Source organism: Mesocricetus auratus, unplaced genomic scaffold, assembly GCF_017639785.1.
Source record: "Mesocricetus auratus isolate SY011 unplaced genomic scaffold, BCM_Maur_2.0 Super-Scaffold_100007, whole genome shotgun sequence".
In the NCBI taxonomy this organism is placed as follows: Eukaryota; Metazoa; Chordata; class Mammalia; order Rodentia; family Cricetidae; genus Mesocricetus; species Mesocricetus auratus.
This window is the reverse complement of record NW_024429191.1, coordinates 49,146,340-49,159,963: the sequence shown is the minus strand read 5'-3', so window position 1 is coordinate 49,159,963 and position 13,624 is coordinate 49,146,340. Positions and strand designations below refer to the sequence as shown.

At 44.1% G+C, this 13,624-nt stretch overlaps 1 long non-coding RNA gene across 2 annotated transcripts; it reads left to right on the top strand.

The window, feature by feature from the left end:
* Positions 1 to 7,588: 7,588 nt before the first annotated feature.
* Positions 7,589 to 13,265, top strand: LOC121141389. Of its 2 annotated transcripts, XR_005878282.1 has the most exons (4): positions 7,589 to 7,767; positions 9,041 to 9,165; positions 9,252 to 9,655; positions 11,901 to 13,265. It is a non-coding gene; the product is annotated as an uncharacterized LOC121141389 (long non-coding RNA). The 2 variants fall into 2 exon arrangements; XR_005878281.1 differs by lacking the exon at positions 11,901 to 13,265 and having other exon boundaries at positions 9,252 to 9,980.
* The last annotated feature ends 359 nt before the right edge of the window (positions 13,266 to 13,624 follow it).

The following is a 13,624-nucleotide window of genomic DNA, read 5'->3' as shown; positions in this document are numbered from 1 at the left end:
AAAAACAAGGAGTTAATTTGGGCTCATCCATATAATTGAACACCACAAGATAATGAAAATGAGTGAACTGCAGCTATGTGTAGCAATGTAATTTCATAAGATAAACTGAGCCAGGGAAACAAGGGAAATTAGTTCATTTACATAAAATTCAAAACCAATTGCAGCTAAGCAGTGCGAGTATAAATGGGAATCTATAACTGTGTGAGGAAGTGGTTGTCGGAAGTTTAGGAATGTGGTTATTTATGGCTTGGTAGGGGGAGGACACAGAAACGTAGATGATGGGATGCTGCAGGGTTCTACTTTGTTTTACATTTTTCTGAAGCTATTTCTTGCCTTTGAAGAGAATGAACTTTTGCTGAACCTTGCAGCCAAGTTAACAACACGCCTAGAGCTCACTGAAGACTATATACTTAACCTGCTGTCCTACTATGTACTCAGTCTGTTTAAATTTAATCTGCCTTTAAGAGAACAATATAACTGACAAGCAGTGGTGACACACACCTTTAGTCCCAGCACGCAAAAAACAGAGGCAGGCGGATCTCATGGAGTTTGAGGCCAGCCTGGTCTACAGAGTGAGTTCCAGGACATCTAGAATTACATAGAGAAACCCTGTCTCAGAAAACCAAAGACGGAGGAGGAGGAGGAGGAGGAGGAGGAGGAGGAGGAGGAGGAGGAGGAGGAGGAGGAGGATGACGACGACGACGACATAACCAACCTTACTATGCCTTGGATTTCCCCTGCAAATCAGTGCTGTAATCATTTGCTGAAAGAAGCCAAGAGGTCAGGAGAAACTTTAAATAACAAATATCCAAATGTTGAAAGTAACATGGGCATGTAGGTAGACCTCAATGTTTGCCGTTTTAAGTGCTGTTCTGTGTCAGTTGGGGTTGGTAAAGTAATTTCTCCCCTTGTAAAATTCTTTAAGGCTTTGTATGCAGATCCCTCATCCCTTTCCCAAGCTATGTTTTCTGTGCTGTTCGATTAATACACAGCAAAGCCCCTTGTTAGAGACAGGAGACACAGGAGAAGTGGAGAATTCAAACTGCAAGCTCTTGATCAAACTGCTCCAAGAGGAAGTTGCTTTGTTTTCATTCTTTAATGTGTTATCAATGAACTTGAGCTGGTTCATATTTACCCCGGAGCTTTTTAAATTTGTTCTGATTCATTCTTTGATACAAACATGTACAGGTGTGTATTTTTTTTGTTTGTTTTTACGAGACAGGGTTTCTCTGTATTATTTTGGAGGCTATCGGTCCAGCCCAGCCTCGAACTCACAGAGATCTGCCTGCCTCTGCCTCCCAAGTGCTGGGATTAAAGGCGTGCGCCACCACTGCCCGGCTACAGGTGTGTATTATATATATGTACATACATATACTTATTTATTTCATATTTTACTTGGTAGACATAAGAAAAATGAATTGCTGAATTAGTTAATTGATGGGGGATGTCCTTCTGTATATATGTTTCTCTTATTGGTTGATGAATAAAACACTGGCCAATAGTCAGTAGAGGCAGGAAGATAGGCAGGGTTAGATGAGGAGAAGGCTGGGAGAGAGGTGCTGTGAGAAGATGACAAGTAGCCACCAAAGGAGCAACAGGTATGGGCATTCTCCCGTAAGCCAAGACCACGTGGAAATAGATTTATAGAACTGGGTTAATAATTAAGACAGAACTAGCCAATAGGAAGCCCTATCCATGAGCCAATAGTTTATACATTATTATAAGTCTCTGTGTGTTTATTTGGGGCTGAAGCGGCAGTGGGGCCTGGTGGGAAAGAAACTCCAGTTACAGTTAATCTTTGTTTGCCCATCAGTTTTTGCAGAATGGGCTGAAAATAATGGGGGTAATTTTAAAAGAAACAAATCTGGAACAGCCAAAATGAGCAGGTAAGGTGTTTTTTAAGCAAGTTTGGCAAGCCTGAGTCTGATCCCCAGAACACAACTAAAAGTAGAGAGGAAAGAATCAACTCCGTGGTCAGGCAATGGTGATGCACAACTTTAATCCCAGACGGATCTCTGTGAGTTCCAGGCCAGCCTGGTCTACAGAGTGAGTTCCAGGACAGCCTCCAAAGCTACAGAGAAACCCTGTCTCGAAAAACAAAGGATCAACTCCATGGGGTGGTCCTCTGATCACACATGCACAGGCACCCAGCCTTCACAGTAATAATGATAGTAATAATGATGATGATGATAGTGATAATACATAATAATAAACAACTCTTGAAAAGAGTCACATAGTAACATGTCATCTGTACGTGTGCTCGAATATGTGAGTGATATGAAGCCACTGAGAAGGATTAACCAGTCTGACTTTTTCCCTCCCAGAACTATTTTCTCAGATTTTTCTGTTATTTCAAGGAAATGTCATTATCTAGGTGGGTTTTGCTCCAATGAGACCTTTACTCAGGTTGTAAGTTGGGAAAGAATGAAGATAAAGAAGTAATTAACAAGGAAACTAGGCAATGGAGGCCCACACCTTTAATCCCAGCACTCGGGAGGCAGAGGCAGTTGGAGCTCTGTGAGTTCGAGGTCAGTCTGGTCTATAGAATGAGTCCCAATAGAGCTACACATAGAAACTCTGTCTTGAAAATAATTAGCAAGGAGATTTCTGCCAAGATATGTAACATTTGGCTTGGAGATAGTCCAGTGGTAAAGCAAGGCTTCCCAGCATGCACAGGGCTCCAGAGTTGGTCCCCAGAACAGCATGAAGTCTGTGCATGTCATTTACTGATAGCTATCTGGGATAGTTCTCTGCCTTTGCATGATGTCACACACATTCACCCCAGCACTCAAGACGCAGAAGCTAGCAGATCTCTGTGAGTTCCCGGCACACATGCACACACACACACACACACACACACACACACACACACACATCACACACACATGCACACACATGCACACACACAAACACACCACATGAAAGTAGAAGCAAGAGGCTCTGTGGGGGAATGAATGAAGGGAGGGAATAAGCAAAAGATGATACTGGGTGGGGGAGGCTAATACCATGCTTCCTTCATTGTAACAAAATTAATAAAAATCCAGAGACAGGTATTAGGATTCAAGCTGAAGATCAGAAAAGCAAAGCAGCCAGCCACTAGCTCTTACCTCTACCTCAGACCAAAATGGGTGATCCTGTCTCCACAAATCCTCAGAGTGCACTGCTCTCCACCAAGCCTCAGAGTGAAATCCCCTGAGTTCCTGTCTCCTCTACCTTATACTCCTCTGTCTGCATATCACTCCTGTCTCCACCTCCCTAGTGCTGGGATTAAAGTTGTGTGATCCCAAGTGCTGAGATCACCTTCGTATGAGCTGTTTCTCTTTTAGACTGGAACAATTTCATGTAGCTCAGTGTAGTCTTGAACTAACAGAGATCTGTCTGCCTCTGTCTCCCGAGTCCTGGGAATAAAGGTGTGTATCACCACTGCCTGGCTCTATGGCTGCGGCTAGCTTTGCATTTTGATCTCCAGTGGCTTTATTAGATCATAAACAATCTATTACCACAATTCTCTTCCCTTTTTATTTTTCACAGTAGATGCAACAATCTACCCTTTTTACCCTATTATACATGTAGGTCCTGGGAATTGAATCTGGGTCCTCTGGAAGAGCAGTCATTACTCTTAACCGCTGAGCCATCTCTCCAGCCCCCCAACCCAGATTCTTTGGTAACATTAAGAAAGTTTTATTTTCTGTCAGACAGGGCTATCTCCACAAATCAGGGTTTGAGAAAATAGCTTTGAACACAGGAGAAGATAGGGCTTATATTAGCCCCAAATAACTGCTAGGGAGTTTTCAAGAGGTTTTTATTTACATAGGAATTAAGCTGAAATCTCAAAAGTATTTAGCAGAACATCTTGTCCTCAGGGTAGAGGTTAGGGTGTAGGGCATGAAACATGTCAAATTCTAGAATATAGGTCAAGACCCAAGTTTTACAGAAAAAGGGAATGAACTTATTTTGGACTTGTAACAAGATGGCTTCTAATCTTAAAATGAGGTCAGACTGGTCCATCATGACCCTCTTGTTTGCCCACTTTAGAAGATTTGAAGGCCAGAATGCTTTCATGAGGGTAGACTGTTTCTGAATTGCCTGATTTACTAAATATAGCATGACAGCAATTTTTCTTTAATAATAATAAATATATACCTTATTAGATATATATTTTAAAATTTAGCCACCCTAACATTATTGTTTTTGAATTTTTGAGTATAGGTCAGTAGTGCTGACTATGCCTTATAAAAGATTCCCCTTTTATGGCCATGCCACCCGTGTGGCTGTATTTTGTGGTCTGTGGCCCTATTCCACAAGACATGTGGATTAGGACAATGATGAATACCTACCTGAATTAGTCACTGTTTAGTCAATAAAGCCGACACCACCCTAGGTTTTCAAGCCAAATCGAGAAGAACGTTAATGGGAACAGTGCGTACACAGGAAATGGAGAAGCTGAGAACCAAACCCAGGCGGATGAGACAATGGAAAGGGTAGGCACTCAGAGGCCAGCACTATCCCAGAGCAGAAGGAACAAAAGAAGTAGATTTATTGAAGTGAAATTGTGGCCAGTCACAAGGAACAGCATGAAGAAGGAGAGTCTCGCTGGAACCCCACAGGGAGGTCTGTTTATGGATTGTGGGGGCACAGAAGAAGCAGCCATAGCTAAAGACTCCAGAAAAGTCAGGGAAGACCCTGCCCTTCCTTTTCCTCTACACTTCAGTTACCACCATTGTCTTGGTGGTCTTGGCCAAACTTACCCATAAGTCCCTGGCCAGAGGACCTGGGGAAATTATAGGGGATGGGATGGGCATGAGCAAAGATAAGCAGCTGGCCAAGGCTGCCGAAGGCTGTCAGTCAATGCTATAGCCACAAACACTAAAGCAGAATGGGGGCGATCTGGGGCGTGGCTTAGTTGACAGAGTGCTTCCCTAGCACACTAGAGACCCAGGGCTCCATCTCCAGCCCTGCATAACTTGGGGCTGGCAGTACGTGCTGGTAGTCCCAGCACTTGGAACGTGGAGGCAGGAGGATCAGAAGTACAACATAACTACAACATCAGACTATATTATATGTAAAGGTTAAATTTCTTGAGCGTGGTAATTTGGCTGTGGTTGTCAACTGGTTAGCTGTAGTCAGAAGTTTCTGTTCTGCCTGGTCCCGCAGCCAATTAGCCCCAAATAGACACACAAAGACTTATTGATTTATAAGCTGTTTGGCCGATGGATAGGGCTTCTTACTAGCTAGCTCTCTCTTAATTATTAGCCCATTTATATTAATCTAAATATTTCATCGCGCTCTTGGCTTATCCAGTAATGCCCTGGCATGTTACTCCTTCTGCCTCTACATGGTGTCTCCTGTTTCTCTCTCTGCCTCTCTCCCCAGCATTCTCCTGCACAATCATTGTTTTATTCACCAACCAATAAGAGAAACACACACACACACACACACACACACACACACACACACATATATATATATATATATATATACATACATATGGACATCCCCCATCATTGGACAATGCCCTTGTTCTCAGGAGGAAGATCTGAAGAATTTGAAGGTACAAAAAAAATGTCATGATCCTTCCAACCAGCTCCATCTAAGTAAGGGGAGAGAGAGAATTTGAGACCAAACAAGCACTAAGATTAGCAAATCTCAGCACATGGCATAGAAATTCAAAGTACTATGACTGCAGCTATCCTGGGGGCTTAATTTCACCCTGAAAAAGCAGGAGACAGAGATCGGAATCAGGTCTTCCATTCCTGGCATGGCATGAAGAAGAAAGACTGAACCAATTCATTCTTGGGAGTTTAATATTGAAGATTCATGAAGGATTTGCTAGCTAGGGATAAAATTTGGAGATAACAGAAAAAAACAAAAACAAAAAACAAGTAGAGACAGGCAATAATAGAAAGCTAAATTTCATGCAAACCTAACTGACAGAGAAACAAACAAACAAACAAACAAAAAAAACCCAGCAAACTGATTGAGAAGTTGCCTCAGACCTGCTGCTTTTCCCATCAAGAACCAGCCCTGTGGCTTGCTGTAACCAGCAGAATAGGTCACATGCTAGCTCCTAACTGTTTGAAAACCTACATCTTCTTCCCCTTCCCCTCTCTTGAAGTCTGAGCTCCCCGTTGAAGAAGGATGTCTTTCTGGAGAGATTGAGGTCAGGGTCCTTAGCTGTTCTCCCACTTCAGCCAAAGCTACATCCCCACCCCACCCCCACCCCACCCCAGTCAAGCCAACCCAGCCATCACCTCGCCTCATAGAGCAAACACAAGGTGTTCCTGCCAGTCTATTCTCAAATTGCAGCGGCGCATACCAATAAACAAAGGATACTTGCCATTTAAACCAATGAACTGTGGGAAGATTGGTGATGCAGCCAATAGACAAACAGAGCAGACAGACACACAGAGATGCCTGTGAGGCAAGTGGAAAACTCTGACTTTTATATTCTAGTTAATCCTACGTTTTGACTCAAAGCAGCTCCTATTCCTTTCTTGGTTAACACTGACTAAGCTTGTGTTCCTTGCAATTAAACTAGAAAGAAAGAAAGAAAGAAAGGAAGGAAGGAAGGAAGGAAGGAAGGAAGGACCAGCAAGAAGCGGCCCTTCTTGTCCTCTCCTCTTGCAAATATCATTTTCCAAAGATTCTGAACAAATATTTCTTTCTTTTTTTATTTTGTTTTATTCTCTATATATGAATGCTTGCTTGCTTTTATTTTGTTTTATTCTCTCCATATATGAATGCTTGCTTGCCTGTATGTGCACCACATGCATTGTCTGTGGGGCCAGAAGAGGGCTTCAGGGACTATGCAACTGGAGCTACGGGTGGTTGTGAGACACCATGTGGGTGCTGGGAATTGAACCAGGGTCCTCGGGAAGAGCAGCCAGTGCTATTAACCACTGCACATCTCTCCTCTCCTTCTTTTCGTGTGTGTGTGTGTGTGTGTGTGTGTGTGTGTGTGTGTGTGTGTGTGTGTGTGTGTGTGTAGCCTTGGCTATCCTGGAACTCGCTCTGTAGACCAGGCTGGCTTCCAGCTCACAGAGATCCGCCTGCCTCTGCCTCCAGGGTGCATCACCCGCCTGGCAAATGAACACTCACTGTTTCTTCTTGCTCTCTGTTCAGTCCCCTTGCACTGGGTAACAGCAGCTGGTTTTACAATGATGCGCTGTGGCGGGGACCACACAGACCGAATGGGAAGTGAGGTCGGTGGGACCATTCAAGCATGAGACGGGGGTGTACATTCCGGATTCTTCCACTTCGTTTGGAAAACCTGACAGCTCTTTGAAGTGTTCAGTCCTCCTCAGTCACTGTCACTTTACCCATCATGACCTCTGTGTTAAGTCACTGTCATTTTTCTTTTACAGAGCACTTAAAAGCTGGGTGGTAAGTGGCAATCTAGGAGAGGAAAGAAACTTCCACTGTTAGAGAAGGCAGGAACGGGGCAAATAAACCGAGCCGTCAGTCTCTGGGTGGTTGTCTGGCTTGGCCTTCTCAGCATTCATTAGCACCTTTTATGGGAAAGGCGTTGAGCAAGCTGGTGAGTAACTCTGGGAGACAGGGCTTGGCACCGCTGAGACATGTAGTGACACAAGAGCGTGAGCCAGGCTTCAGATGTTTGGCCAGGTCACAGTCGGAGAGACAAGCTGTCCACTGTGACTTCCCTCTACCTTCCAGGAGAGGTCAAAGCTGGTGTTTCTGTACCCAGCCTACCTTGTCAACAGATGATCAAAGAGGAACTAGCACAGAGAAAACCCTGGGCCACTCTAGGTATGTGGACCTAGCTTTAAGGTTAGCATGATGGAACTCAGAATGGTGGGTGGTGCGTGCCTGGAAGGCCAGCACTCAAGAAGCAGAGAGGCAGGACCACGGGTTTAAGGACAGCCTGGTCTGTGTAGTAAAGCCTTGTCTCAAAAAAGAAAAAAAGAAAGAAGGAAAATAAAGCAAGCATGGCGGTAGTGGGGAAATTGTGGTATGGGGCCTCCATCCCTCCATAGACCCCATACACCCGGGAGTCTGAACCTGATACATAGTTGTCTCTTCACTCCGAGGACTGTCCTCACCGCTGTCCTGTGTCTCTTGTGGATGTGGTGTTTCCCAGGCTCTCTTCTGGTTTGTTCTCTCATCCAAAAGGTCCAGCCTCCAGGAAGTTCTTGAGAAAGGCTACATGAGAAGCGATGATCACATATGGGAATGTGTTTTTATTTTGTCTTTACATATGATTGATAATTTAGCTAGGAACAACATTCTAGGGAATTGTTTTCCTTCAGGATTTTGAAGTAATGCTCTTGTATTCTTGCTCCCAGTACCATTCAAGTACACAAAGCTAAGTCCTCGTCCTCGTCCTCTGCATACAACCTCTGTTCTCTCCCCAACTCCCTTCCTCCCTTCCCCCTCCCTCCCTCCCTTTGGCCCATCAAGATCTCCTAGCAGCTGTGTTCTGAAATTTCACAATAATGTGTCTAGATGAGCTGTTACCATTCATTTTTCCTAGGCCCTTCAAGGACCTTTTACAGAAAAGATCCCATTCTGGTAATTAATTCTCTCTCTCTCTCTCTCTCTCTCTCTCTCTCTCTCTCTCTCTCTCTGTGTGTGTGTGTGTGTGTGTGTGTGTGTGTGTGTGAGAGAGAGAGAGAGAGAGAGAGAGAGAGAGAGAGAGAGAGAGAGCATGGGTGCATTTGTGCTATGGAGATCAGAGAATGATCTGTCAGTCTGTCCCTCCACCACCAGTGGCAACCCTTCTATTACATTTCCCAGATCTAGTACCCTGCTTTAATATTAAAGTATGGTTTTACCCACGTTATCACAGTCACATTCCTGTTCTTATGGATATAACTTTTTCTCTTACCTTTTCTGAATATATTAACAATATCTTTTGCAACTGGGGGTTTTGCTTTTATTGGGGGCCCTATCTTCATTGTCTGAAGCAACATCTGGTCTCTTTGAAGACCTGCTGAGTCTCATAATCTCAGTTCATAGGGGTGAACTCACCATTTGCTGATTCTTTTATCTTTATAACACACTCGACCTGCATGGGCTTCAGTTTCTTCACCAATAAAACATGGATGATGGAAGCTGTTTCATGAGGGTTGCCGAAGTTACTCCTGCATCAGGGACCTCGGACTCATAATTGGACACAACTGGCTCAATAATTACCACACAGCTCAGGTGAGATGCACAGCACTTCTCAGCTGGAGAGAGTGCGCAATCCGGGCCAGCGAGTTTGAAAGAAAGTCTTTTGGTTCTTTTGTCAGGTTATTAAGCTGATAAAAACACAAGCTCAGGGTGGGTCTGTGGTGGTGCACGATTTTAATCCTAGCACTTGGGAGGCAGAAGCAGGTGGATCACTGTGAATTCGAGACAACCCTGGTCTACGCAGTGAGTTCCAGGACAGTCAGAACTATGCCAGAGACCCTCTCTCAAGAACACAAGCAAAAGCCACAAGCCCAGAATTTGGACTGCCGTCGTTACAGCACTTGTGGAAAGTCTATCAAGAGCAAAACCAACATGAAAGAAAGCCGAGCCAAGGGCTCGGGACATAGTGTACAGGTACGAGGGACGCTGCTCAACTGGAGGGCAGTGCTAGGGAGGGGGCTATGGAGTCAGGATCCACCCTTGCCTGAAGACATTATAACCTCTGGCCTTTCCAACACTACAGGTCAGTGCATTTCTTTCTCTTTCTTAAGCCATTTTTTGTTGAATTTTCATTGCTAGCCACAAGAAGAATCTTTTGTAATACTAAAAAATTGAGAACCTACATTTAAAGCCTATGTATTTAACTTGGTATGACATTATCATATTCTTGTGTTATTAAAATCAATTTTCAGCATTATATTTTGTCTAGGATTTGCCTTATGGTGTCCATACTAATGGGCAGATCACTTATTAAAATTTTAACACTATAAATAACATTAGAATGAAGATGTCACCAAATTTTTGTGAATGGTTTCATTATTTTCTGAAAATAAACTCCTAAAGGTGGACCTTCTGGGTAAAAAGTTGCACAAGATACTAACAGTTTTGCTACATGGAGAAAAATTGGCACCACTCCCCTGGAAAGGCGAAACTGATTCACCCTCAGGCCACAAGCATTCGAGAACACCTGTTTTCTCTGTCATTGCATGGTGTGGTTAATATCATTCTTACACTCTGTCAGATAACCATATACACAGTGAAACAGTATCTCATTTTACTTCCTATTTCATTATTAAGTGACTCACCAGCCATGTGCAGACTTAGACATAGTGTGCCACTGGGGACCTGGTAATTAGCTCTTTTAGCGTTCTGTTTGCTATGGTTTCTTGAGTTTTATTCTAGTTCTGCAAAGATAGAAACACAGAGGAGATTTAAAGATGAATAAATGTGGATTGAAGCTTGGGTTTCACATTTAGATATGTGATTCTGGCCAACTTAACCCCAATCCTGAAGAGGGAGAGGTGACCCAGAGGAAATTGAGGGGGACTCCAAAGAACCTGGAATGGCTGAGCCTGTGGGGGCGGGGTTGAAGGTCCTGCAAAAGGTGATACACAAAGCCAAAACCAAAGGACATGCTTGAAAGGGTGTTATGAAGGGATACGTCTCCCCATGTACCCCGCAACACACACAATCCTATTCAGACTAGTACCTTTCCCCATGCAAAAGACAAGCAGTTTATTCTTGGAAAATGGAGATGGTCCAACTTGGAGAAACCACAGCAGAGGGAATGGGATGAGCTACGTGACTGACTGCAAGAAGACTGAGTAAAATTCTACACTCTGAATTGCGCAGCTCTAGTCCTACACCAGGCTACTCCCCGACTTGCAAGCAGCGCACACCTACCAAACAGGAAGGCAGGGCACTTCTTTTCTGCCCTCAAGAGAGCTGGCCTCCCAGTTCCCACATCTGCAGCCAGGTCCAGAACAGAAGCCACTGCCTCTGGTTTCCTGCGTGAGGCCCAGCCGTCCACACCTGGTGCTTGCAATGGATGCTGCTTCCCACTTGGAGGAAGTTAGTCACTATGGAGTGCAAGACCTTGGGGACGAGCTTCTGAGACGAGAGAGAACAAACAACAAAGAGCAGAGAATGTGTGTCCTTTCGTTAGAACCCGTTTCCTTCTGCAGTGTTAGGGCCTGAGCCCAACACCTCACACCTGCTGGGCAAATGCTAGACCCCAGCTACTTTCCAACCCCGAGTCCATTTTTATTGTGGGTTTTAAAATACAATTTATAAGAAATTTACTTCCTTAATCACTGACATATTCATTGTAAATAGTGGTGAGTTCTATAGGACATTTCTATCCAGCTATATCATGTACTTTATAGCATAACTTTTTATGCTATCTATATCCATTAATGTATACAAATTTATTGTAATTTTTGCTACAGCTTACCCTTTTATTATAACTATACTGGTATTTATATTATATTATTTTTTAAAAATATGCCAAAGTAATTTTAAAGGCCACGTGAAAATATTCAAAACACCCTCTTGATGGGGGTGCCAAACACCCCCTCTTTTGTTGTTTCTGTGAAGAGGAAAATCTTCCTTCATCAGTGCAGAGTCCTAGGTCTCAGAGTTGACAGAATGACTGTGTAATTGTCAACAGGAGAAGAGTAACGTGGGATGCTTGATTCGACTTCTGCAAGGTGTTCTGCCTGGGAGTCAGGGCCAGACAGAGAGCATGACAGTCTTAGTTAATGCCCACCAAGCTCGTGGTTACATGAGGTGGTGGCCTAGTTTGCTTTCTGTTGACGGGATAAAACACTCAGAAACAACTCGGGGAGGGAAGGGTTTATTGGACTTACACATCCTCATTACTGTCCATCACTGAGGAGTCTGGGCAGGAAGCATGGGGAAGAGCTGTTTACCTGTTTGCTTTCCATGGCTTGCTCAGCTACAGTTTGTTTGTTTCTCTTTTGAGACAGGTTCTCACTATGAAGCCCTGGCCAACCAGAAACTCACTTTGTAAACCAGGCTGGCCTAGAACTCACAGAGCTCCACCTGCCTCCTGCTCCCGAGTGCTGGGATTGAAGGCGTGCGCCACCATTGCTGGCCACCTTTCTCATGACTTCCAGGACCATCTGTGGCACAGCCTACAGTGGGGACCCTCCCACAGCCATCAGCAATAAGGAAACATCACACAGACATGCTTGCAGGCCAGGCTGATGGTGGCATTTCCTCGTCTCCTCCTTCCAAGAGACTCAAGTTGATTAAAAAAAATTAACCACCATCTGGGAGAGAGTGATTGCAATCGCTGCATAATAAATTCCTGAAGGCTGGGAGGTGGTGGTACACGCCTTTAAACCCACAATTTTGGAGGTTTTGTTTTGTTTGGTTTGGTTTGGCTGGTTAGTTTTTAGAGACAGGATTTCTCTGTGTAGCTCTGGCTGTCCTGAAATACCATCTGTAGACCAGGCTGGCCTTGAATTCACAGATTCACCTGCCTCTGCCTCCTGAGTGATGGGATTAAAGGTGTACACAGCCATTGCCCAGAAGATACTTTACAAGTGACAAACTTTCCTCCCTAATATTCTCTCATTTGTTATATACTAAATAGGAACACATTTCAAAAAAACACCCTCACCAGTTTTAACCCTTTGTGGCTTTCCTGTCCTCTGACCTTTCCTGTTTTACTGATGTTTCTTGAAGACTGTCTATGAGTTCCTGAGGGTCAACAGCACCAATCAATCCTTCAGGGGCAGGGGACGGTAGCTGTGACAGCTTCACATCTGAGCATCTGTTCAGTTGTTCCCTCATTTGAGACACTGAGGGCCTCCTTTAAGCAAAACTTCTCGTATAGGCAGCAACAGTAAAGTGTAAGTGGAGTGGAGTGTGACTTGATGTCAGACATTCTGGAAGAGCTCTACAAACAAGGGACTGCTGGTCTATTGTGAGGAGGGGGAACTTAATACAATTTGCTTACTTCTGAATCTATGACCTCCATATTTTTTTCAACAAAGCAAAGGAAACTCCCAATTTGATGACTAATACTAAGGAATTTTTAGACTCAGAAGAGGAATTTAAATGGTGCTCTCTGAGAGCTGTCAGGTGAGTCTCTTAAGCCTGGGTAGCAGAGGAAAACCTAAAATAGTTTACATTTTCCAGGGACACTGTGGTGCAGAGATCCTGGGGTTCCTCAGACAAAGCCATGTGCCAGAAACAGGCTTTGACTGGAGACTGAAGCAACCCAAGTACATGGAAAGTTCTCTTTATCTCAGCATGCATCTGTGCCTCTTTGTATTAGCTGAGTTTAGTTTTCTATTGCAACATAAAGTACCTTTGTTTTTCAATCCACTTGTCTGAGTATACTTTCTGTTACTGTGACAAAGGTACAATGACCAAGAGTAACTTGGGGAGGAAAGGGTTATTTGGTTTACAAGTTACAGTCCATCAGCAGGGAAGCTGAGGTAGGAACCCAAGCAGAGACCACGGAGGAATGTTGACCACTGGCTTGTTCCCTATGGCTCACTCAACTTTAGTTGTTTTTTTTTTTTCAAGACAGGGTTTCTCTGTATTGCTTTGGAGCCTGTCCTGGAACTCGCTCTGTAGACCAGGCTGGCCTCGAACTCACAGAGATCCGTCTGCCTCTGCCTCCCTAGTGCTGGCATTAAAGTCATGCGCCACCAAAGCCTGGCTCAGCTTAGTTTTT